The sequence below is a fragment of the Pieris brassicae genome, chromosome 7, assembly GCF_905147105.1.
Source record: "Pieris brassicae chromosome 7, ilPieBrab1.1, whole genome shotgun sequence".
Taxonomy (NCBI): Eukaryota; Metazoa; Arthropoda; class Insecta; order Lepidoptera; family Pieridae; genus Pieris; species Pieris brassicae.
Window position 1 is genome coordinate 5,826,690 of NC_059671.1, and position 23,770 is coordinate 5,850,459.

Below are 23,770 nucleotides of genomic sequence, written 5' to 3' on the forward strand. Positions count from 1 at the left end.
AGGAAAAATAAGTACAGACGAAACTTGTCATGTTAAGAAAAACAAAAGGAAATATAAGAGGTCATATTTCCGAGGAAAATATTGTTTTTGCTGAGTTACCGACATTCCTTCATTTAAGATGTTCTTGTTATTATCGATTTTTGGGACACGCGTACGTGAGAATACTTTAGTGTACGGCAAAGGAATCTTAAAAAGTAATCTGTATATAAATCGTCAAACTACGTTGTATAAAGAAATAAAATGTGTTTATTGTGGAATATAAGTTACAGGTATCACTTATTCCACGTCATTAATATATATCACTGTAATAATAATAAATCATTTATTTGCCAAAATAGTATTATAGCAATAGCAATTAGATCGATCAACTACAAATATCCGCACCATTAGCCATATATAAATAAGCGTGCAAATGTCATATAATAAGAACATTAACATAATGTCAAAGTTAAGTTATTTACAATTGGTGCCAAACCTATGGTCCAAATACTTTATATCTAAATACATTTTAAACTTTTACTGATTATAAAAAGCCAGGGATCTTGGCCTTAGTTTTCTGGATTGGTTTCCTGACCTTTTTATACTTAATAAAAGTTAATGCCTTCTGAGGCCGTTATTTCTTAGTTCTAGCGTCTAAATGTATGCCGCAGGTTCCTCACATTGCTAAACCGTTGTAGTAAAGTATTTTAATACTCCTTCGCCACAATGACAGTTAAAAACAATAGAAGGTGATAGAATACCTTAGTATTACGTATTTGCTGAAATTTATTTACCAAAAATATTCAACTTCAAAACTGGGCCTCTATAGCTGTCTACATAAAGAGGGGTCATCTTAGGCGTTTAATATTTAATAAGAACCTGAATCTTGCTTGGTGAACTTTGACCGCTTCGTATTAAAAATTCAATGGAGTTCAAAAGATAAACGATAAGAAAGAGCTTGGTAATTTGGGAGCTATATGTAAATTCAAAGTCATTGAAGCAATATTAAATTGAAATTAATTTAAAGTTTGGAGTTATAGTTTTTTTAATTAACGGCTCACGATTTTCTATTTAATTTATAACAATTAGGGAGTTATTAACTCAAATTATGATTCCCATTTCAGAATAAGATGCATAAATTATATTTCAATAAGATTAATAAAATAGATACGGAAACACACTGCTCCATGAAAGATTAGACTTAAGTTTTAGCAAGCAATAAGTTAGAGCAATCAAACGCATTTCACCGCTCGAAATTATCATTATTTTTTTCTCATTACTTGCGCAATTTGTCCACATGGAGTTTCTGCTCACTTTTGATCATACCGTAATGTCTGTGGACAGCGGGTTAGGTTTTTGTTTGCCATAGAGTTGAATTAAAAGCGTCCACACTCGATTTATACTTATTCCTTACATTTACGTATCAGGCTATCTTAAACCCGGCCCAGGATTAGGCCAATCCTAAAAGATTGCAGCCCAAACTTTTAAAATAAAGCTAAAATATTCGCTAGTAAAAACACATTCTTAGGACGGCATATTTTATGAAGTATAAAATCTGACAAGTCGAAGCAGATGTTTACAAAACTGTATTAAAAAGCGCAATAGCACTTAATTAATTTTCTTTAAACGGAAAAGAAAAAGACAATATACCAAGCATAAGCATCGAAGAAAAGCCGATTTGAGCGCTCGCAAATGATTTTCTTATTCACAGGAAAACAGGCACAATTCGCTTTAAAATGCGAGGTCGTTAGGGCTACAATGGCCTGAATGGTGGGCTAAATCGCTAAGGCTTAGACCACTACATTCCGGCTGAATGTCAAGAACATCCTGAGGGATATGTTCAGTATAATTATAATGAGAGGAGCTGGGATGCTTGATGGCCTCAATCTGAAGAATTATCTTCGTGATTTATGTCAAGGAAGTATGGAAGTATTCTAGTTAGGGCGTGAATATTACGTATGTATTTTTGCAAGGAAAGGTTAAAAAACATCACATTTGACGAGAGAGGAATTAAATTATTGAATTAATATTAAAAAAAAATTGATTTGTAACGATGGCAGTATATATAGCACGATAGTAGCAAAAATGTGGTCTAAGTTACAAAGTCGAGACTTAGAGCTCAGCATTAATATTGTTACGAGCTAGGGGATCGGATAGAAAATGCCGTAGATTTATTCAAGGGTTTATTTCTTGGTAAATCAATGAGGAATTTTTGAGCACAAATTAATCGCAGAAATGCACTTATAACACGCACAAAAACAGTCACTAATTACTTCACTTATGCACACTTCACACAGTACTTTATCACTTGTAATCACTTTATCGCGTCGGTGTTTCTCTTTTGTTATCGCATTCAAAACTAAAGGTCGCGTTTCGGGTCGCTTATATATCCCTGGGAATAATTTTAAACAATATTAGAGAACTCTCTAGGCGGGCTTGCTACTGAGTAGCGATTGCACAATTCTAGAACGTCCGCACTCTTTGTCTCTTTCGCACGTTGCTCCGTCCCTGTCGTACGGCGTTCTAGAGTGCTCAGTCTAGTTTCGAGAAAGTTCTGATCTTCTCTCTCTCTCTCGTATCATTTCGTCCTTGTCTCACACCTAGAAAGTTCGGTCTAGAATATTCCTTCATCTAAGGGGTATAACTAGGCCTGAAAACGCCTGAAAACTGCACCACTCGACTACACATGTTCTGAAACTGACTGAAAAAATGTTTTAGCTTCCTGAAAACTAGGGTAACATTATGGAAATTACAATTTTCTAATATGTGATTGACCCTCTCCTGAAACGGCCAGAAATCATATTACAGCCTGCTGAAAAGTTCTCTAAGTAGTGGAATCTAGAAACATTGCAGTCGACCCGACTTCGTAACAATATGTTAAAACAATATTATATAATCGCAGGCGAACATCTTAGTTCACGCTGTTTATTCTGTAACTTGATTCAGCCGCGTTAGTATTACCTTAACTAGACCCTATGATTGTGACGTGGAAGGTGTAATTGATCACATATATGTAAATTTAAATCTGATGAATTAAATGAGATGATAAATGTTATACCAGTGTCTATCTATCCGATATTACTTTTTGGGTAGCGAAAAGGTATATGATATCTTAAGTATGGCGCGTTGGCCACGCTCAATTTTCATTCTAAAATATTTTTTATAACGAAATATTTTCAATTTAAAAACAGACTAAAATACAATTCAAGTTAAGGTGTTTAGTTTATGCCAACTTACAAGGGATTTTTACATACGGGAGTCATACTTAACTTAATTTTGCCCTTAGATAGACTTGACTTAGCGAACTCAAACCACAAATTTAATCGATATAGTATGTCTTTAGACATTCTACACTGAATATATAAAAAGTTCGTTTTTAAACTGTTACTTTACGATTTAGCGATATCATAAATATTATATTGGTACAACGTAAAATGTTAAGGACTTTTGAAATATTGGAATTGCACAAATCTTTAATTATCTGTTGCAATAAATATGATTTAATGGGTCTGGGAGCACGTCTTTTTTAAGGATATCTTGTTATTTCGTGTGTTTTATAAGGACAAGCATAGAAACTAAAATAGAAGACATTTAAGTTACTTTGATTGTTTTAGCTGACTTGTGTTTATAATGACTTACAAACTTCACCGATCAAATTACTCAATTAATAACGATATCATACTCTTCAATAATATTAATTGAATGAGATCTATGTGCGGTCTATGACTGCAGTATATTGTAAGTATTAAACATTTGGGACCAATACTACAAATAATACTAATAATATACGAAAGTTTGAATAAGGTAATGAATTATAAGAAAATTAGTACATTGGGTCTTTATATCTATATTCTTTTGTTTTATAATTCAACACTGACTGTTGTCTGAAAACTGAAATTGCCTCGAAATTTTATTGCAATTTTAGCTCAGTAATATAATGTAACTACTACTTGTGCAAGATAGTCTATATTCCAGAAAACTTTAAGGTACTTATTTCAACAATAATATACACACGAATCATATTAAGAAAAACACTTTTTGAACGATTTAAAGCTATGTATTATTATTCAAACTTATAACTATTTACATAATTCTAAATTTAAATAAAGGACACCGTGAGTCATTTTTGTAAAAACCCGTCATCTTTTACTCAACTTCGGGGCAATAAATACAGATAAAACAACTTTCTCTGCAGCTGTGATACTTTTGACATTTAACACCTTTTGTCTTCAGTCACCGTGACCACGCACGCTTAAAGCACGCGAAACGTCGGACTTAAAATTTAGAATTATGTAAATAGTTATAAGTTTTAATAATAATACATAGCTTTAATCCGTTCAAAAAGTGTTTTTCTTAATGTGTAAAAGCTATTTTAACAAAAGACAATACTATGAATCATATTTACATATATGTGGCATGTAAATATATTATACATGCTCAGTCCGCAAGAATCAACTAACATTTTTATTAAAATCAAGTCTTACATTTACTCCTTTCAATACAAAAGTGGCAACAACTCATAAATTTTCCTCAATTAATATCTGACTTTATCAATTAATGTCATAAAAGTACATGAATGTTTTTGTTGTAGACTGTTTCTGGTTATGTTTAAGTTTGAATGCATTTCATTTATTTTAATGAATAAACGATTTTTGGGGGCCCTTTGATATCTCTATTGTTTAGTTTTAATCCTACAATTAAATCATTCCATACACATATTGAGCTGGATGGGATACAAGTACGTATTATTAATGATAATATCACATGATAAACGCCACTTAATCCCAGGCAAAGAAACTCATTATGGATAAGCTCGGATGAATTTGTCTCGCAAACAAAAGGTGTACGTTATCCTAAACGAAGCTATTATGAAATGGAAACGGAACTAAATATATATGAAAAGGTTAAAGCAAGGCTTTTGTTATTTTTCTTACAATTAATTTACTTTGAGAAGTCTTAGCCTAGTAGTAAACCTTGCGTCAAACCCCATTTCCAACGTTGAGACCCCAGACGTGCTACGTTCGGAACCTAACTGTGAATTTTATATGCTTATTAAACGTAGAACAGTAACAAAACCATCGTGGATACTTTTTAGACGTGATACCAATATCCTATGATTCTTTGAATCGTTGGATTGGGGCATTCACAATGATCCTCCATCAAGATCAGACTTGTGTTCTAACTCGATGCAAGTATTTCAGGATCTCTTTGACTGATCTGCAACTCACGTCACCAGGTTTGTTTGAGACGGCCACTTTTCCGCTTTCCTGTAATATTCCCACCAAGCACATGCCATTGGAATCTCTCATTCAACTTCACTTGTGGTGCTCAATTTGATGCTTATACGGAGTTTTACGGCAGCGCTCCAATAATGGATAGAGATTCCTGCTGTGATTATTTAACAGCACCTCTTACCCAAACTACGTCGACCAAAAACAACCAAGTCTTCTTTCTTTTGTTTTAAATTTTTATCAACCTAATGTCGCCAACATAGAAGCGAATTAAAATAGGAATATTATAATTGTTAAGTTAAGAAGTAGTGATCAACTCTAAAATGAAACCAAAAAATTGATACTGTTTAAAATAATAATCAAATATTATATTTTTTTCTTCAGAATATCGCATTTTACGGCTGTATACGCTGCAGCTATTGATCATCTTTGTAAGAGGCTGGTACCTATAATAGGACTATAGAAGTCCTGTGGTAACGAAAGCCTTCCGTCTTGGACAGAAAATATGCAAAGTGATAACTACATACTATGACTGAACAATTCGTAATGGTTTAATTTTCTTAGATTGAAGATTATACATTTAATATAGGCAGCGAAGCAATTGTCGGAAGTGAGAAATTTAGTAAAATAAATTCAGAGAAATGTCTTACTTGAGAGATTCGACGGATATGGCTGAGAGCAGGATAATACAGTACAAATGAACTGAGATTAGGGAATGTATACGGAAATGTAGTAATTGTTAGCTATCTACTTCTATTGTTCGTGAAACACGTTTTCGGGATTTAACAAGTTATAAACGGTAGCGATTTTCTTCTTTGATTTTTTTTTGTTTAATAAGTAATTGAAATTTAGTCTATACAATGAAAGGTTTATATATATTCAATTTAAAATAATATCATCACTTATATGGGAGTGCATTTGAACTACCTGCGTTTTTGTACCCTAAGTATTCATTATAGTTAGTTAGGAGTTTTTGTTAAACAATAGGTTAACAATATTTGGAAAAAAATTATGTCTTTCATAAGTAATAAACCTTTTTCATTGACTAATATAATTTCATTTAGTCTTGAAATTCTTGTGATTTGTAGTAATTTATTTCTTTGTGTGAAAATGTGTTTTACACTATACAGAAAGTTAATATAAAAAATATTTTAAAAACTGGATCAATACTAGGTCATCACTCTAGAAACGTATATAGCAAAGGTTTTGCAGATATTTAAGTAATTTAACGTAAATATCATAGTTCCGATTAGCCTAAATATGCTAAAACATATTTTATTTGAAGGAGTACAAACATATACTTTACCAACACGTTAATTGCTGTAGAAAGAGTAGAAATATTTGTCAATTTGTGACTATATCTGTGACTTTCTCTATAAATATTAAAAAACCGCTTATAGCTTGTACCATACTAAATTGTTCGCGGTTAAGCCTTTTCTTCATGTATTTGCTAAGTCGGTCTTTTTACTGTAAATAAACGTTTGCAATATAAACGAAATCTTTGAAATAACCTTTATTTTTATTGAAAAGACTCGTGCTAATACTTTCTATTACGTTAACAATTCTTATCCGTAAACAAGATAATTTTATGAAATAAATATTACTGAAAAGTCACTTGATTTAAAATTCCAAATCGACCCACTTGGCCCTAAAAGCCAATATGGATGCCAAGAGCGTCCGCGTTTTACCGAGGCCTCTTTATAAATAAGTTTTTCGCGCATTATATAAACTGATTGTACCGTCTATTGCATTCCATAGCCTCGTAAGAATGGGAATTTGCCCATAGCATATCATCGTTTACGCGTAAGATCTTCCTAAAACAAACAAGTGTAAATGTCATATGTGTTGAGCACTCACGGAGGCGGTAAATAATTGTGTTGTTTTAAATGAAATGAAACACTGAGTCAGCAATTAGAAAAGTTTAATGCTCAAAAGATCTTCCACACCAGTAAAATAGTGAAACCACATCAGTTTGTCTTGTCCCCAGCGTCCCAGTAACCTGTAAGTTTGCATACTAATTGTAGTACCTACGCTCGCTAACGATACGCTTCGTATCACCTCACAACTTATGCTCCCCTGATACTTACAAACTTATAGTACGCTCCCCGGACTTTTGTTTTATTCCGGAAACGAAGACTTCTTTATACAGAAAGTTTTGGTTTTCTACGCTAACTAATAAATTCTTCCAGGATACTTAAATTTAGAAAAAAAAGACAAATGTTGCCCGAGTATATACGATAATTAAAAAGTCTCATAAATGTATTAGCGTGCAGTGTTGGCCTAGTGGCTTCAGCGTGCGACTCTCATCACTAAGGTCGTAGGTTCGATTCCCGGCTGTTCACCAATGGGCTTTCTTTCTATATGCGCATTTAACATTGGCTCGAACGGTGAAGGAAAACATCGTAAGATAACCGGCTTTTCTTAGATACAAAAAGTTGACGGCGTGCGTCAGGCACAGAAGGCTGATCACCTACTTGCCTATTAGATTAACAAATGAAACAGATATAGAAATTCAAGGCCCAGACCTAAAAAAGGTTGTTTGAAACCAACTGAAACTGAAACCACCATTGAAATATAATAAATGTATTAAAGTTTAAGGACGGACATGTTTAAATTTTAAACTTGTACTAAAAATACTAATCATAGCATTTAACTCAAGTTCTCTTGAACCCATTGTATACCAAATGACAGTTTAATCATTATTTCAGAAGGTAAAATGTAGCTCATTACTTACTAACTAAACGATAATATAGGAATAATATACAATATATAACTAATAATGCAACTAACAGTAACACTGCAAACCATTCTTTATTAATATTATATTTCACGCAAAATATTGTACACTAAGCAATTAATGATACTCTTAGCAAGCCTGAGTGCATTGTAAATAATGAACGTTTAACTTTTCCTAACAAGCAAGAGGCATGTAGTGGATAATTTTCTTTTGCACTGTAAATATTGTTATAAGTTAATTCTCAAGAGGTTTACAGTCAAGAGAACTAGGTCAACCATTTCTATGGCAACCCTCGGCGGGACTTGATAAGTTATATTCTATTACTATGAATTCTGAGAATCAAGTGTAATAAATGCTGACGCTCCTTGATACAATAGATTTATTTTCTGTATATTTGATTATAACCAGCATAGTCCAGTAATAATAAATCAGGAGTAAATGAGTCGTTACGTTGTTTGTTGCTTCAGTGCGTTCATAAAATTGTATTATGATTGGTTTCATTTAAAGCGTATCTATTAAACGGTTGACTTCTTCAAAAGTCTACTCTTGAAACGGTACTTTCTTTGTGGTTTGAAAAAGAAATAGGTCTTTAGTTTTTATAGGGTTAATTGCTATTGTACATAATTTTTATGACATTAATTAAGTGCGTATTAAAAAAATATTGTATTGAAATTCATAACCGGTAAAAATTAATTAACATGAATTTAAAATTTATGAAAACAAAAAACATGCAGGAAGTTCACCTCATGTTAACTGATACTGCCTCCTACAGACACTCTCAATGCCAGAGAGATACGGTAACGACCAAATTCCATTTACGCAGCTTTCCTATTATGTACCAATAAACAAATTATTTTTTTACAAGACATCTTTACATGGACCATGAACCGCAACCCATGCCCAAATAGGCATTATAATTTCCAACACATAAGAATTTGCTTCAAATTATGATAAAAATAACGTGATAATAACATAGGACATACTAATATTATTAAATCGTTAATTTTTACCACACAAATATAGGCATGCAAATGTCACTTTAATAATAATAACACTTTATTATAACTGTTGTCAAAACGTATGGTCTAAGAACTCTCGCATGCTATAAAGGCACCTTGCCTATAAAAATTTAATCACCTTTCTCTTGAAAGCACTACATTGCAGTGATCTATAACTTATATGAAGCTTATTAAACAGTTTGATAGACATAGCGTAACAATTTTTTTAACACAATGTGAAGCAAAATGCAGGCCCATTTTGGATCCCTCGGTAGATACAGTTACCAGTTAACAGTTACAGTTACGGTTAGTCTCTTTAAGTGTTTTAAATAATTTTGGATACTTTCAGTCATAACTGTTTCTAGGATATATAAACTTCGTACTGCCAAAACACATACCCACGGATGGATGACCGGTATCTCCTCGACGTACGTTCGTCCATAACTGTGCGTTTTTAAGGCAGGTTTTGCTGCGCACCACCACTGAAGTATTTTCAAACCAATTTAACTTAGAGTAATTAAAGAAAGAGGGTATCAATTATAAAAAGGCCGGTAAGGCACACGAGAGCATGAGTGGCCATGGGCGGTGGTATCACTTAACATCAGGTGAGCCCCCTACCCGTTTTCCCCTAGTTCTATAAGTAAACATTGTTTCTGCTTAATGGATTTGCCCTTATTAGTAAGAATTAACATCAATTTAGCGTCTAATTAACGAGAGTTTTCCTAATATATCTCATGTTTTTCCGTTCAATGTTTTTAACCTTGGCAAAAGGTGCTCTTGACAATGGTGTCGTATAATTCTTTGTTTGACCGTACCCTGAACGAGCCATTGTAATTTTCGAATGAATGTACGCAAGTCTTTCGTTTCAAATAAGCTTTAAATATTTCATTTTCAGTTAATCACTGATTTGGAATCTCACGTATGTAGTCTACATAGTTTACTAAAAAGTTTTTCCGTAATCATCATTATTACGTATATCACAGAAATGAATCAGTAAAAAAAAAAATATATTGCTAACTGGCTTCTCGGGATCCGTCGTCAAGGACATCAAGGCCTATTGATTGACAACGCCTTAAGTAATGAGAACGTCCGTCATCCGTGTAGTGACGTAAATAAACGACCGCTTCAAAAATCGCATTTATCAAACAAACAAATAAATTTCCTCAAACCATGTATCTCTTAAAGTATTAACCTATTAAATAAATAAGGAAATAATCACCGTATCTAACGCTACACTCAGCTTAATTGGGAGCTCTAATAATCTTTACAATTTGCTATCACGGAACGGAAGCATGAATAATTTGCTCGCTCATTTTCTAAAGTAAAATTAATTACGTCCGAAGAAATGTTTTCCGCTGGTAATGTTTTTATGTAATACACCGACCCAACCTGTCGACGACTAATTAGATTCTTTATGTGAAAATGTCCCTTGGCGGAACGACCAGTTTAAGAAGACCCCTGCGATTTTTAAAAATTTTCTTTTGAACTGTAATTAGCTAAGGTCAGATTATACACAGGGGCTTAAGATTAAATTCTTCTTGCAAATTGACATTTGTACAACGTAATAATTTTGCAGGCGTAAATATTGATGTACATCCCTTCAATTATGTCTCAGATTAACAAAAGTTGTTTTCATTAATTGCAAAAGGATTTTGCATAAAATAATTACACTCGATTTTAGTAATTCAAGCTTAAGATTCAAAGTCGAAACATAGCGGGACATATGAATTCATATAAATTTTAAATTCGAATTAATATAACAATATCCATATTGGCCTGGTATACACATATATTGTAATATCTGTATACCATTAAAGTGCAAATTATAAACAGTAGTGCAATATGAAAAATAATATGATTATTGAAAGGGTCAAAATGTTTTGGTCGGTTTTGCGTGACCCTTCCGCTCACGTTGATTTCCGCGGCATTTACGTTTGTTAACATTTTAATAAGAATTGATGCGACTTTGCTTTCGTGTATTCTCCAATTTAGTATTTAATTAAAGCAATAACTTTAAAAGTTTGGTGTTACAAATGTACCAGGGGACCAAAATGGACCAGAATATTGGGTTGTTATGATAGCGCGCGACTATCCGAGTTAGTCGACGAAAGTTTATGTTTAAGATTCGATGTGTTCTTTTAAGTATACTGTAAACAGTTTTTCCTTTACAGATAACATTGTCATATTAATGCAGTATTACATATTGAACATAACCTATAATTAAATGATTAGATCGGGTGATGACAATTGACAATTGAAAATTACACATTTGTCAAATTATATCTACGATTAACAACTACTTCACTAGTCTTATAATTTTATCAATGAATAATATAACATTCAATAAATTAATAATATTTTTTTAACTCGGCATCACCACTTAATATGGGTTTGTTTTTTAGAAATGAAGCGGTCATTTCGTCTGGAAAACACAAATTTAAAAGCCAGTGTAATTATGACACAGCAGTTACAACAAAGAAGTATATTTCACTTGTCACATACTACTTAAGTGTTTCAACTTAAGTAATTTGTTATAAAAGGGTGAAGTTGTTAGCAACAAAGTTATTTAATAACGCAAATGGAGTGAGATTAATGCCAGTGTGTTGGTTAGAATAATGGCTATAGGGAACAGAATAGCTGTAAAGCCGCTTTACAAATGTCAATGGTTTAATAGCGATTACTTAGTAAAATATTACCGTGTGTAAGAACATAATTAACACATATTTTTGGAACAGCAAACAACGACACTTACTTGCTAACGCAGTATGGTCGTTATTAGAATAATATTCACCAATGGTAACGTCGTTGTGTCATTTGAAGAGGGTAGGCAAATAATCTCACAGATAGCATCTCTACCCTCACATCTGGACAATAATCGTACACATACAATCGGAAGCTAGAAAAGGGTTTTCACCGCCTTTGTCTTCTTTAAATTATCGTTTACTAATGTGTCATTATTGCGCTTAGTTATACCTACAATTAGAGATTATTTAATAGCCGTAAATGTGTTTAATCAGTGTCTATACAAACATTATTGTTTCATTAATTTTAATACTAATCACTTGTAATGATCACTGTTAATATTAATAATAATAATGTTATCCAGACCAACTCATACACAACTTATTTTTTTTAATAGAATAGAGAGCAAACGGGCAGGAGGCTCACCTTATGTTAACTAATACCGCCGCCAATGCGTTTAAGTATTGACACGTCTTTTTTTGAAGAACCCTAAGTCGAATTTGTTTGCAAATACTTCGGTAGGCAGATGGTTCCAAATAGTGGCGCGGCAAAAACTGCATTAAAACGCTGTGGAACGATGGATGTGAGATGATGCGGGTGGAATTTCGTATTGTGCCTCGACATCAGATAATATTATATATACTACAACTAGTATAAAATTATTTAAGTAAACGAATAAGTGTATACGATGAGATCCGTCCGATAGGTATAGGTATTACCATTTAATTATTTCCTAGTACAATTGAAATGAACATCATTCGTAATAAATTCTTTACTCCATAAATTCGAAACTACAATACCAAATTATTTGTCCCAATTTTATTTAGATTTTTTGGATGATGTTTGGTAGCAAATTTAAATACGTATGTATGAATCACGTTAGACGTTTTAATAAAAATAAATCAATGGCGCTATAACCTTTATAGGTCTGAGCCTCAGATTTCTGTATCTGTTTCATGATCATTTGTTAATCTAATAGACAAGTACATGATCAGCCTTCTGTGCCTGACGCACGCCGTCGACTTTTTGGGTCTAAGACTAGCCGATTTCTTCCGTTCGAGCTAATGTTGAATCCATTGGTGCACAGTCGGGGATCGAACCTACGACCTCAGAGATGAGAGTCGCACGCTGAAGCCACTAGGCCAACGCTGCTTACATTGTTTTAATACCTAATATTATAATAAAATCCACTTGGACATATTAACCAATTCCAAATGACGTCCAATCTTCCACGTAAATAATGAAATTGCCAATGGGAGTTGAAATTAAAAGGTTGTAAAACGTTGTAGCTTAATTCCTACACGCACAGGAAGCTAATGGAAATTGGACACCCCGAAGGATTTATTTTTAATCAGTCCCTGTTATACGGAAATAAATGGTATGGGAGCGAGTTGATCGATTTTCAAGGACCGAATGCAAACATTAAATCAGGAGGTCAAATTCGGGTTGGAATCGACTCTGATACGCATGTACTTGTCTTTATTTATACATAAGTATATTACTGTTGATGAATGGGTGATATATGCTGAGTAGCAAAAAGTACTCAGTGTCTGATAATTAAACTGCTGTCGTAAGACACAATAAACTTACATACATTTTTTAAATTTGTGGCTATGCTCTGCGGTTCCACCCGAATTAATTTGGTCGTAGCACAATGTTTTATAGCCTTTATCGGTAAATAGCCCCCTTCTGGTCTCTCGCCAAAGCTGTACAAGGGAATTTTTGTCAGCCATCGATACCACCGCTGCACAGAGAGGATGACTCGCTCGCCCACACTGCGAAGGAGAAGGCCGACCTCTTGGGCTGTCTCTTCGCGTCCAACTCGACTTTGGATGACCGGGGGAGATCACCACCGGCGATTTCGCGGTGTGATAACTCAATGCCGGAAATCACATTCCGGCAACGTGCTGTTCGCAGAGCACTATCTTCCTTGGACATTCATAAGTCGAGCGGGCCGGATGGTATCCCTCCAATTGTGCTGCGTACATGTGCTCCTGAGTTGGCTCCGGTCCTGACGCGCCTTTTCCGGTACCTGTACTCGCTCGGCACTGTCCCGAAGTGCTGGAAGACCGCTTCGATACATCCGATCCCTAAAAAAGGCGATCGCTCTGATCCATCCAACTATCGCCCAATCGCAATAACCTCCTTGTTCTCCAAAATAATGGAATCCATTATTAATGGCCAGCTCTTGAGTTATCTAGAGGGCCACCAGCTGATTAGCGATTATCAGTACGGCTTTCGTCGTGGTCGTTCGGCTGGTGACCTTCTAGTATACCTTACTCATAGATGGGCAGAGGCAATTGAGTCCAAGGGGGAGGCACTAGCGGTTAGTTTGGACATAGCGAAAGCCTTCGATCGGGTGTGGCACAAAGCACTGCTCTCGAAGCTTCCAGCCTACGGGCTTCCTGAGAAATTATGCGACTGGATCTCCAGCTTTCTAGCCGATCGGAGCATCAAGGTCGTCGTTGACGGAGCATGTTCCGACCTTAAACCCGTGAATGCTGGGGTCCCACAAGGCTGTGTTCTGTCCCCGACCCTGTTTCTTCTGCATATCAATGACATGTTGCAACTTATCAACATTCATTGCTATGCGGACGACAGCACTGGGGATACTCTTTACACTGGCCGGGCAGGTATTTCTCGGGCAGTTGTCGATGAGTACCGGAACAAACTTGTGTCTGAAGTCGAAACTCTTTTACGTGGAGTCTCGGACTGGGGTAGACTAAACCTAGTCCAATTTAACCCCAAGAAGACACAAGTTTGCGCGTTTTCCGCGAAAAAAATACCCTTTGTCGCTACTCCTCTTTTCGAAAACACTCTTCTTGAAGCCACAGCCAGCATCGGAATACTTGGCGTTGACATATCGAACGACGTTCAGTTTCGCGGTCATTTGGAGGGAAAGGCTAAATTAGCCTCCAAAAAGCTTGGTGTGCTCAGCAAGGCGAGACGGTACTTCACTCCGGGCCACCACTTGCAACTCTATAAAGCGCAAATACGGCCCCACATGGAATACTGTTCTCACCTCTGGGCGGGAGCTCCCCAGTACCAGCTCCTTCCACTTGACCGTATCCAACGAAGAGCGGTTTGAATCGTCGATGACCAATCCCTCTCCGAGCGGCTCGATCCTTTGGCGTTGCGTAGAGATGTGGGGTCACTCTGCATCTTCTACCGCATTTACCATGGAGAGTGTTCAGAGGAGTTGTTCGGATTAATACCTGCAGCTGAGTTTCAGCATCGGACGTCGAGGCAAAATACAAAATTCCACCCGTATCACCTCGACGTCCGACGTTCCACGACTGAGCGTTTCTCAAGGCAATTTTTGCCGCGCACCACCGCTATGTGGAACCAGCTGCCCACTGAAGTATTTCCGAACCAATTCGACTTAGGGTCCTTCAAGAAAAGAGCGTACAAATTCTTAAAAGGCCGGCAACGCACTCGCGAGCCCTCTGGCATTGAGAGTGTCCATGGGCGGCGGTATCACTTAACATCAGGTGAGCCTCCTGCCCGTTTGCCCCCTATTTTATAAAAAAAAAAAAAAAAGTGAGAATCACCTAACCCCTACCATGTCAAAGGCAATCGTCTTCAGTGTTAATGATCACGAAGATTACGTAATATTGAATAGCTATCGTAAAAGAAGCGTATTGTTACTACACTGCTATTGTAGTTTTTGATAAAAACTTCATAAGTGTTTTAAATAATTATACATTTGTTTGAATTGTATTTTTTTTTGTTTTGTTCAGTGTATAGCTGTCACTGAAAGATAGTATGAAATGAAAATCTGGTGACAGCAACTTGAAGCTGAGTTGTGCCAATTTTTTATTAAAGTGATTGTTTTTTTTTAATATTTTTTATGACTGTTTAATGTATATATATAAACTAGGGGAACAGAAAACACCAAAAAACCACTAAAGTTTTTAACATTGGTGCCTAAAGGGCTACTCCATACAAATTTTTACGGAATCTCAAACAAGGATAGCTCAAATAGAAGTTTTGTATTTACAAATTTCATGGAAGTCCATATTTTGAAGTTATCACATACCAAAATTATAACTAAATTGTCGAATCGTTACTATAGCAACGGTTCGTGGCTATTAAAATATTAAACGAAGTCAGAGCTTGAGTCGTGATGTTCTTTCATTCAGAAAACTGATTTTAAAGCAAATATCAAATAGCATAAATGGAAATCGTATACAATTCCTTTTGAATGCAAACTTGCTGAAGTGTATTTCATAATACATCTTTATATCCGGTATATTACTTCCGCTGTTGGCCCTAAGGAAATATATTATCTATCCGCCTAGTATAAATAGGAAAATGCGCCGATGTTTTATATTCCTTGGCTTTTTAACGGATCTGAATACAAAGATATACATTAAAAATGAATTTTAACTATAGGGCTGGCATGTAATTCAGAAAAAAATAGGCTGATAAGTGGCGGTACAACCCTAAATAGGTCTTGCCCTCAGACTGCACCCGTTTCTCGATTATTTTTATTATATACAAGCACGTGATTAGTATTCTATGTCTGGCACATATCATTGATGTTTGCTTTTGAGACATGCATGGTCGTAACAACGACTACTTCACCATAGGAGCTGTGACCTTGATACATAGAAAGCAAATTTGTGCCTTGATTTGAACGGCATTCCTCTGAATGTATGTATCTCTATACGGGGAAGCTACTAAGCCAACACTGCTCAATACTTACAAATATATAGTACTTATAGTGTCTTTTTAATGTATATTAGATTGCTATTTATTACCTATATATTATGGGTTATAATTTGGTAACTAGCGGCAATCGTATCGTTAGAGTTTGTCCCAATTTTAGAATATATTAAATCGTATTTAATATAATGTCATGTGGAAAAAGTATGAGAGTAAACTAATCTCGTTGCATTAGAACAATTTACGTGTCTCAAGATTTGTGTCCATTTATTTTTTTAGGCAAGCCTTTTGTAACTAACAGGTCTTGTCGGCAACAATGCTAACCGCACAGAAGGAAGTCAAAATCCATTGGTTATACAGGGACTTGACGAGCGAACACATAACCGTAGGGCTCAATTGACTGCTCTCATTAATAAAACAATATTTAATATCTGATTTAACAGAATGATAAAAAGGTAAATAATTTATTATCATTAAAATATGAGTCAGTAATGATTGTTCATTTAATAAACAATTTGAACGTTGAATTATATATTTCTGATCTGATTTTAACGAATTTTTATTATCTGTTTACTTGTAATTTTTTGTGCAGCTGGATGACATCAGACTTTTGCTAAGCTGAGACAATAATTGTTTCAGGAATTAATCTTGGGCAAGTACTAGGTAGCTTCATAGTTGAATCCGTTGCGCTGCACTCTATCGTAGGATTACGTAACTATATTGAAGTCGGGATTACGATCGCTTTTGCTATTAGTAGTTTACGGATACTACAGGGGTACATATACTCTTGATGAAAGCCACAAGTTACGCAAGCCGTGAAATAGAAGTTGCTTTTAAGTAATATGTTGTGCCACCAATGTCTGAATTCGCAGAGGTTTTTGGTAATTGTATTTTATTTATCCCTCCCGGATAAATCAATCGAAGAGTGACGGAGATGCGAACGGAAGCACAAGGAATTTATCTCCATCTGAGGAAATTGAAATATTGAGCGATTTAAAGGCTTTCCTTTTATTTTTTTGATACACTCATGTAGTAAAATACATGAGCGCTAAATTCGAAAAAAGAAAATATACTGAAACATGTAAGGCTTTGAAAGAAATGTAATGAATTAAGTCGGTAAACTTTATTATGAATATTGCGTGAAGTCAAATGGCGTATAAGACTATTATATAAAGGCGCGTATGCGTTACTATTACCTTGAAAAACCTACCAAAAAGTTTGTGCTATTTAGAGACGCATTATGCTGAGTGTCAATCGGAAAACTATAATGTAATGCATAAGTTTAAGTTCGAATTAGTGTTGAAAACATCAGAAGATGAAAAAAATCCAAAATAATTTTATACTATACACCCGAAGGCTAAATGAATCAGATTGCAGAACCTTGTTAAAGTTACTTATAACGCAAATGTGAATTAACTTAACGTAGAATGTCAAAATTTAAACTGGTATACGATTTTACACGGGGATTTTTCACAATTTTAAACAACAACGTTTAAAAAGAAAATTGAAATTTTCAAATAGTTTTAAAAGTAGATACTTTTCATACTACTACATAAATACTATCACATTTGAATCTCTTATAATATAAACCACTGCGCAACTCTAGGTGTTGGCCTCAGATGTATGTATGTTTTGTTCGTTGTATTATATGACATAATTTCTCGACTTTTTCCTCGCGATAATTCGCCTTTCGGGGCGAGAGTCGCTCAAGCCACAAAGTTAACACTACTTATTATCACAGTATCAAACTATAAATAAAGGCAATATAGTTTGTTGTTCAAAGAAAATTTCGTAAACACTTTTTGTCTAAGAAAAGGTTTTTATGTTAAGCCCTTAAAAAGTCTTACAAAATCCGCTGTCGATATAAAAAAATAGCGTTAACCCAGTTTAGTATACTTTTATACCGAGTCACGACACACGTTGATCGATCAAATTTATTCATAGTCAGAGCCAAAGACCGCAATTTATTCTCTCATTCGACAGATCCCGGTCAGTTATTAGCATAACTAAAGGAACGATACAAAACTTCCTTCATTCGTTTCGTTCAAGCTGATAATTTGGATCCATTTGATCCTTATATAAATACAGTAAGATATCTAACTTTTTGCTTGAAGACTTTACATTGAATGAAGAATCGGACAGGGACATATCGATTTTGTTTCTTCTTACATTAAACCTGGATAATTTATATTTTTCATGCTGGATAACGAAACTTGTAACAATAATATTTTTCAATGATGACCTAATTCGTTAATGTAGAGATAATATTACGTATATTATTGGTAAATGATAAAGAAATAACGTAATGTGCAAGCATTTTATATACAATTTTTATTAATTTATAACTTCATTTATATTTGTTCCGCGTAGTAAACAAATGTTTATTAAGGCAGCTTCTAAGTCATGGCACGCCATACTTTGACCCAAGAAATTAAAGATTTATAGAGGTCTCCATCAATTCACGAAACTTACCGGCCGAATTTATTCACGAAACCCTTGGGATCATTCCAAATCCACCTTTTCATTTAGGCTTTAATTTATTAAGAACTATCAGGTACACAATTTCCTATTGAAAGGGGAAATTAACGTTTAATATTACCGGATAGGATTAACGGGTATAGAAATAGCTCTATAAAGCTATACAGAGCTGTTTCTTTAATATTCTTACTCAATTCCCGGCGCATGCACAATTATTTGCGTATATTGTAAGTCAAATCCATTGTTATACAACAAGGATTGGTTTGTACGTAAATCGGGGTTGAAAATAAAGAAAAATGAATAATGCTAGAAAAACTTGGCACACCATAATACCTTGCGATATGTAAAATACTGTAAGGCATGTTTACATCTACCAAACATTCATGAAAAAAAATCAGTGGCCCTTCAACCTTTTTAGATCTGGGCCTCAGATTTCTGTATCTGTTTTATAATCATTTGTCATTTGCCTCCTGTGACATAAGCCGTTTACTTATTGTCACAAGCCAGTTTCCTCACTATGTTTTCCTTCACCGTTCGAGCGAATGTTAAATGTGCACATAGAAAGAAAATCCATTGGTGCACAGCCGGCGATCGAACCTACGACCTCAGAGATGAAAGTCCCACGCTGAAGCCACTAGGCCACCACTGCTCTACTATTGTTTTATATTAATATGCTCTATGTAGTCTGTTACCTCGCGTACCTGTAAAAAATATATTAATTTGGTTAAATATTTTTATTTATTTATTAACACCAAAAATGATTTATTATAAAACTTAATACTATAGTCCCAATGATATTTCAATAAAAATAATAGTAACTCACAAATATCATACTAATTGTATTGTTTCTACCTTACTTATCGAACTTCCGTAACATAAGAAGTTGACATATCCTACTTAGCGCATCTCTCTACTTTGGTTACCCGTCGTGCCCGAAGAGTCATATCACAGAATTATAAGCGATTTAAATAATACATACATACTATCATCGTAACAGTATATGCTAATTCATCAAGTGTTGACCTAGTGGCTTCAGTGTGCGACTCTCATCCCTGAGGTCGTAGGTTCGATCCCCGGCTGTGCATCAATGGATTTTCTTTCTATGTTCGCATTTAACATTAGCTCGAACGGTGAAATAAAACATCGTGAGGAAACCGGCTTGCCTTAGACCCAAAAAGTCGACGGTGTGTGTCAGGCACACTTACTTGCCTATTCAATTCACAAACGATCATGAAACAGATACAGAAATCTGAGGCCCAGACCTAAATAGGATGATAGTCGTAACAGCCGATGACGTTATTATTAAGTACCTAATACTTTTACCCGCCGGGACCTTTGATTTTAGTCAATATAACCGGTATGATGTCCTAAACGAGGTCGTTGTAAACGGTTTTGAGTGTAATTAAATATATTTTTTTTGTAGATATCGCGTTTCTATGTAGTGTATACTTATGTGTATCGTAAATTCCGTTGGAACCTCAGCTTAAAAAAATATTCAATAAAGCATAAAATGTTCATCAGGGATAACGTATGTTCTAATAGTCAGAGAATTTTTCAAATCAGACAAACAATCAAATCTTTCGCTTTATAATATTTGTTAAGAAGAGCTCATAAATACGATTGAAGTTTTACTTGTTCACCGTGTGTAGAAGAGCTTTCTTATTTCCATTTGATACAGTAGCTAATAATTATTATGTACACAGCTTTAATATAAAATTGTTTCATAATATTATGTAACAATACAATTTGGTAGCCATAAACCGGTCTTGTCAACCCTTTACATATTAAATCATCGCAATGACAACACAAACTCAATTCCAAAAACAATTTCAATGAATGTGTTGTTGCATATTTTATTTTTATACAAGTCCCGGACACCTCTAGGGAATCTGTGGAATGTGAAATGATTTATTCATACAAAACCTACACAACGCTACGTATACGCCTTTTTGTAAAACATTTTGCAAGTATTTTTATAATTGTCTACTGATTTTTTACAGTTTTTCGATTTTTTTTTATTTGGTTATAGTAAGTTTCACGTATTAGGTAATACTTGCAAAATTTACATTTAGTAAAGTTTATTTACTAAGGTTTTTCTAAACTATTGTAAGCCATAGGGCCAACGTTTTTAAATTTGCTGTAATGATAGATTTATAAATTTTTAATAACTATTATTGCTATGTGGGTTAAAATTATTGAATATATGTTTCTAACCAGCTCTGAAAGAAATTATAATGTACTCTCTAATAAAAAAAATATTTACAAACCAACATATTAATACTATTAAAAGTAACTAGTCGGGCCATAAATACTGTTGCTTACAGTTCTAAAGAAGCTGCTCAAGTGGTTGAAACGGTACAATCCTGCGTCAGTGATGGTTTGGTGGGGCGTGTTAAGACACTTATCAAGTACAGTATCAAGATACAGTCTTGGATCATGTAGTGAAACCTCTCAGCAATACACTTTTTAAAAATATACCGTGGATATTCCAGCAGAATTCTGCACCTGGTAAAAAATCTTTGATACAAGCAGTGGCGAAATATCCCTTGGAAACAGTTTGTAAATCCATAGATTCCTGGACAAACAGATTAAAGGCCTGTATAGAAGCCAAAGGTTTCGAATAGAATATTTTTTGCTAAGACTTTATTAAATATAATATAAATTAGATTTTATTTGTTCTCTTATCTATGATTTCAACTAATAAATAAATATATTTAAAGGTTATATTGCGTTCTCATTTTCTACTTTTTATTTATAAAATTACATCAACTATATAATCTAAAACAGAACGGCAAGAAAAAGTGTTTTATAAAAAATAGTGACTTTCGTACTTACATTAAAACTAATACTAACAATAAAAAGCAGTTTCCACTCCACAAGTGCGGAATAGTGCAGCTAAAATATCCCTCTGAATGTTCCCGGCTCATAAAAGTATAAGAATTCAACAGTAACGTGTCTACGAACTGCTTAATGTACCGTTCTATCGCCTTACTACACGTTCCTTGAGGCTTCTTCAAAAATACAAAGTAAAGGAACTGGTAAAACAGTATACAATTAATAGTAAATATGTTTTTTTTTCTTCAGATTAACAAGTGAGTATAAATCTTATATAGAGTACTATATAACACAGTAGTGTTGTTAATCACAACAAAAGACACATTTTTGTTAAGTGTTTATCTAACACGCATTAGCCGCAGCAACTAAAAGTATAAGACATTTTATATTTAGATTTTTTGAAATGATATATTTCACATCAGTTTACATATCTGTGGTCTATAGATCAGACAATGATGAGTAAATTTTTTCTCCGTATCACTTATTAATAGTGTTTGACATTTTAATAGTGCCTTCAAGATTTCTTAATTCCTTGTCCTGTAAAGTAACGAAATTGCATTTATCATATTCTGTCCTACGGCCACAGATATATATTTACGTTATTAACGATTCCGTTAGTTATTTTTTTTTCAATACAGCCTAAATCGTGAGAGTTACATTTCAATCTTTTACTATACCACCTTATAGTTGTGCCAAACGCATACGTTGTGTGAATTTTTATTGTAGCATCGCAAAGAGTCAGCAAAGAAAATTTATTATTGTGACCTTTGGGACTTTTGCGATGTTTTTCGTGAACTATTCAGGCGTTTTGTGTGCCCAAATGAATGTTTTTATGCCCAAAGCATCTCATTGTATTTAACACAGACACAGTTGTTCGTTAACTTCGGACACACCAGGCTAATCATCATGGCCAGAATGCTCGCGCTCGGCGTTTTACAAGTCATACGCTCTTTTCTGAAAGGACCCTTATTGGGGCTAAAACTGCCTTAAAAACGCTTAGTTGTGGAACGACGGACGCCGAGGTAATACGGGTAGTATTTCGTATTCTGTCTTGATGTCAAATGATGTAAATTACAATGACTAAGCTTTTCGATTCGCGATTTAACAATAAATCGGAGAATTTTAAGATTTGTTGAGAGGATTTTAATGTAAGCATCATGGTGTGGAGGTAGGATGGTGACGACCTTTGCTCCGACCCAAATTGATGAACCTCTTCCAGTCCAACCACTGACTCATACTTAGCGATATTCGGTGTATGACGTCATCGCGCAGATTGTAGGTGTCGTTACAACATTGAAGGCATTACTAAATATAATAAAAATAATTAAAAATTAATAAAGAGAAAATTTAAAAACGCTAACGCTGGCAGCATTTCCTCGCTGTATTGCGATTGAACTTATTCGTTGAGCGAGGAAAGCACCAGTTTTGGGGTCATTAGGCATTTACTAAGACTGTATTGTTTATTGTAAAGGTATGTTTTGAAGATTTTGCTAAGAACTGAAACCACTGTTAGGCTGGGTTATTGTGTATATTTTTATGAATCTGGTATCGTCTGGATTGCTATTATTAACATTGTTTAACCCAAGACATGGAAAGGTTTATGGAGTAGTGAATAAAACTCATATACTGGGTGCGTATGAGTTTTATTTCCCGCTGTTCCATCAAATCACAATCAGTAAGAAGATTATGTAGGAACATAAATCAGTAACACATTAATATTTTATTAGATCTCTTTATGGCGTAATCGACCTCAATACCACACTACTGTAACATAAATCCACATAATATATATATATATATATATATATATATATATATATATATATATATATATTATGTGATAATTTTATCATAAGTTTAATAACAGTTAAGTAGGGTTATGATTTGTTTTTAAATAATTTATTACAAACAAATCTGTATTACACACAAATGTGGTGTTGGAAGCGAATTTCTTTTTATAGAATAGGCGGCAATCGGGCAGGATGCTCACCTGATGTTAAGTGATACCGCCGCCCATGAACACTCTCAATGCCAGAGAGCTCGCGAGTGCGTTGCTGACCTTTTAAGAATTAGTACACTCCTTTCTTTAAGGACCCTAAGTC

The 23,770-nt window shown here is 34.5% G+C and overlaps 1 protein-coding gene across 1 annotated transcript in view; it reads left to right on the plus strand.

The window, feature by feature from the left end:
• The window catches only part of LOC123712495 (C3 and PZP-like alpha-2-macroglobulin domain-containing protein 8), a 154,947-nt gene that overhangs the window by 2,825 nt on the left and 128,352 nt on the right, over positions 1-23,770 (plus strand). The gene's annotated exons all lie outside the window — the stretch shown is intronic.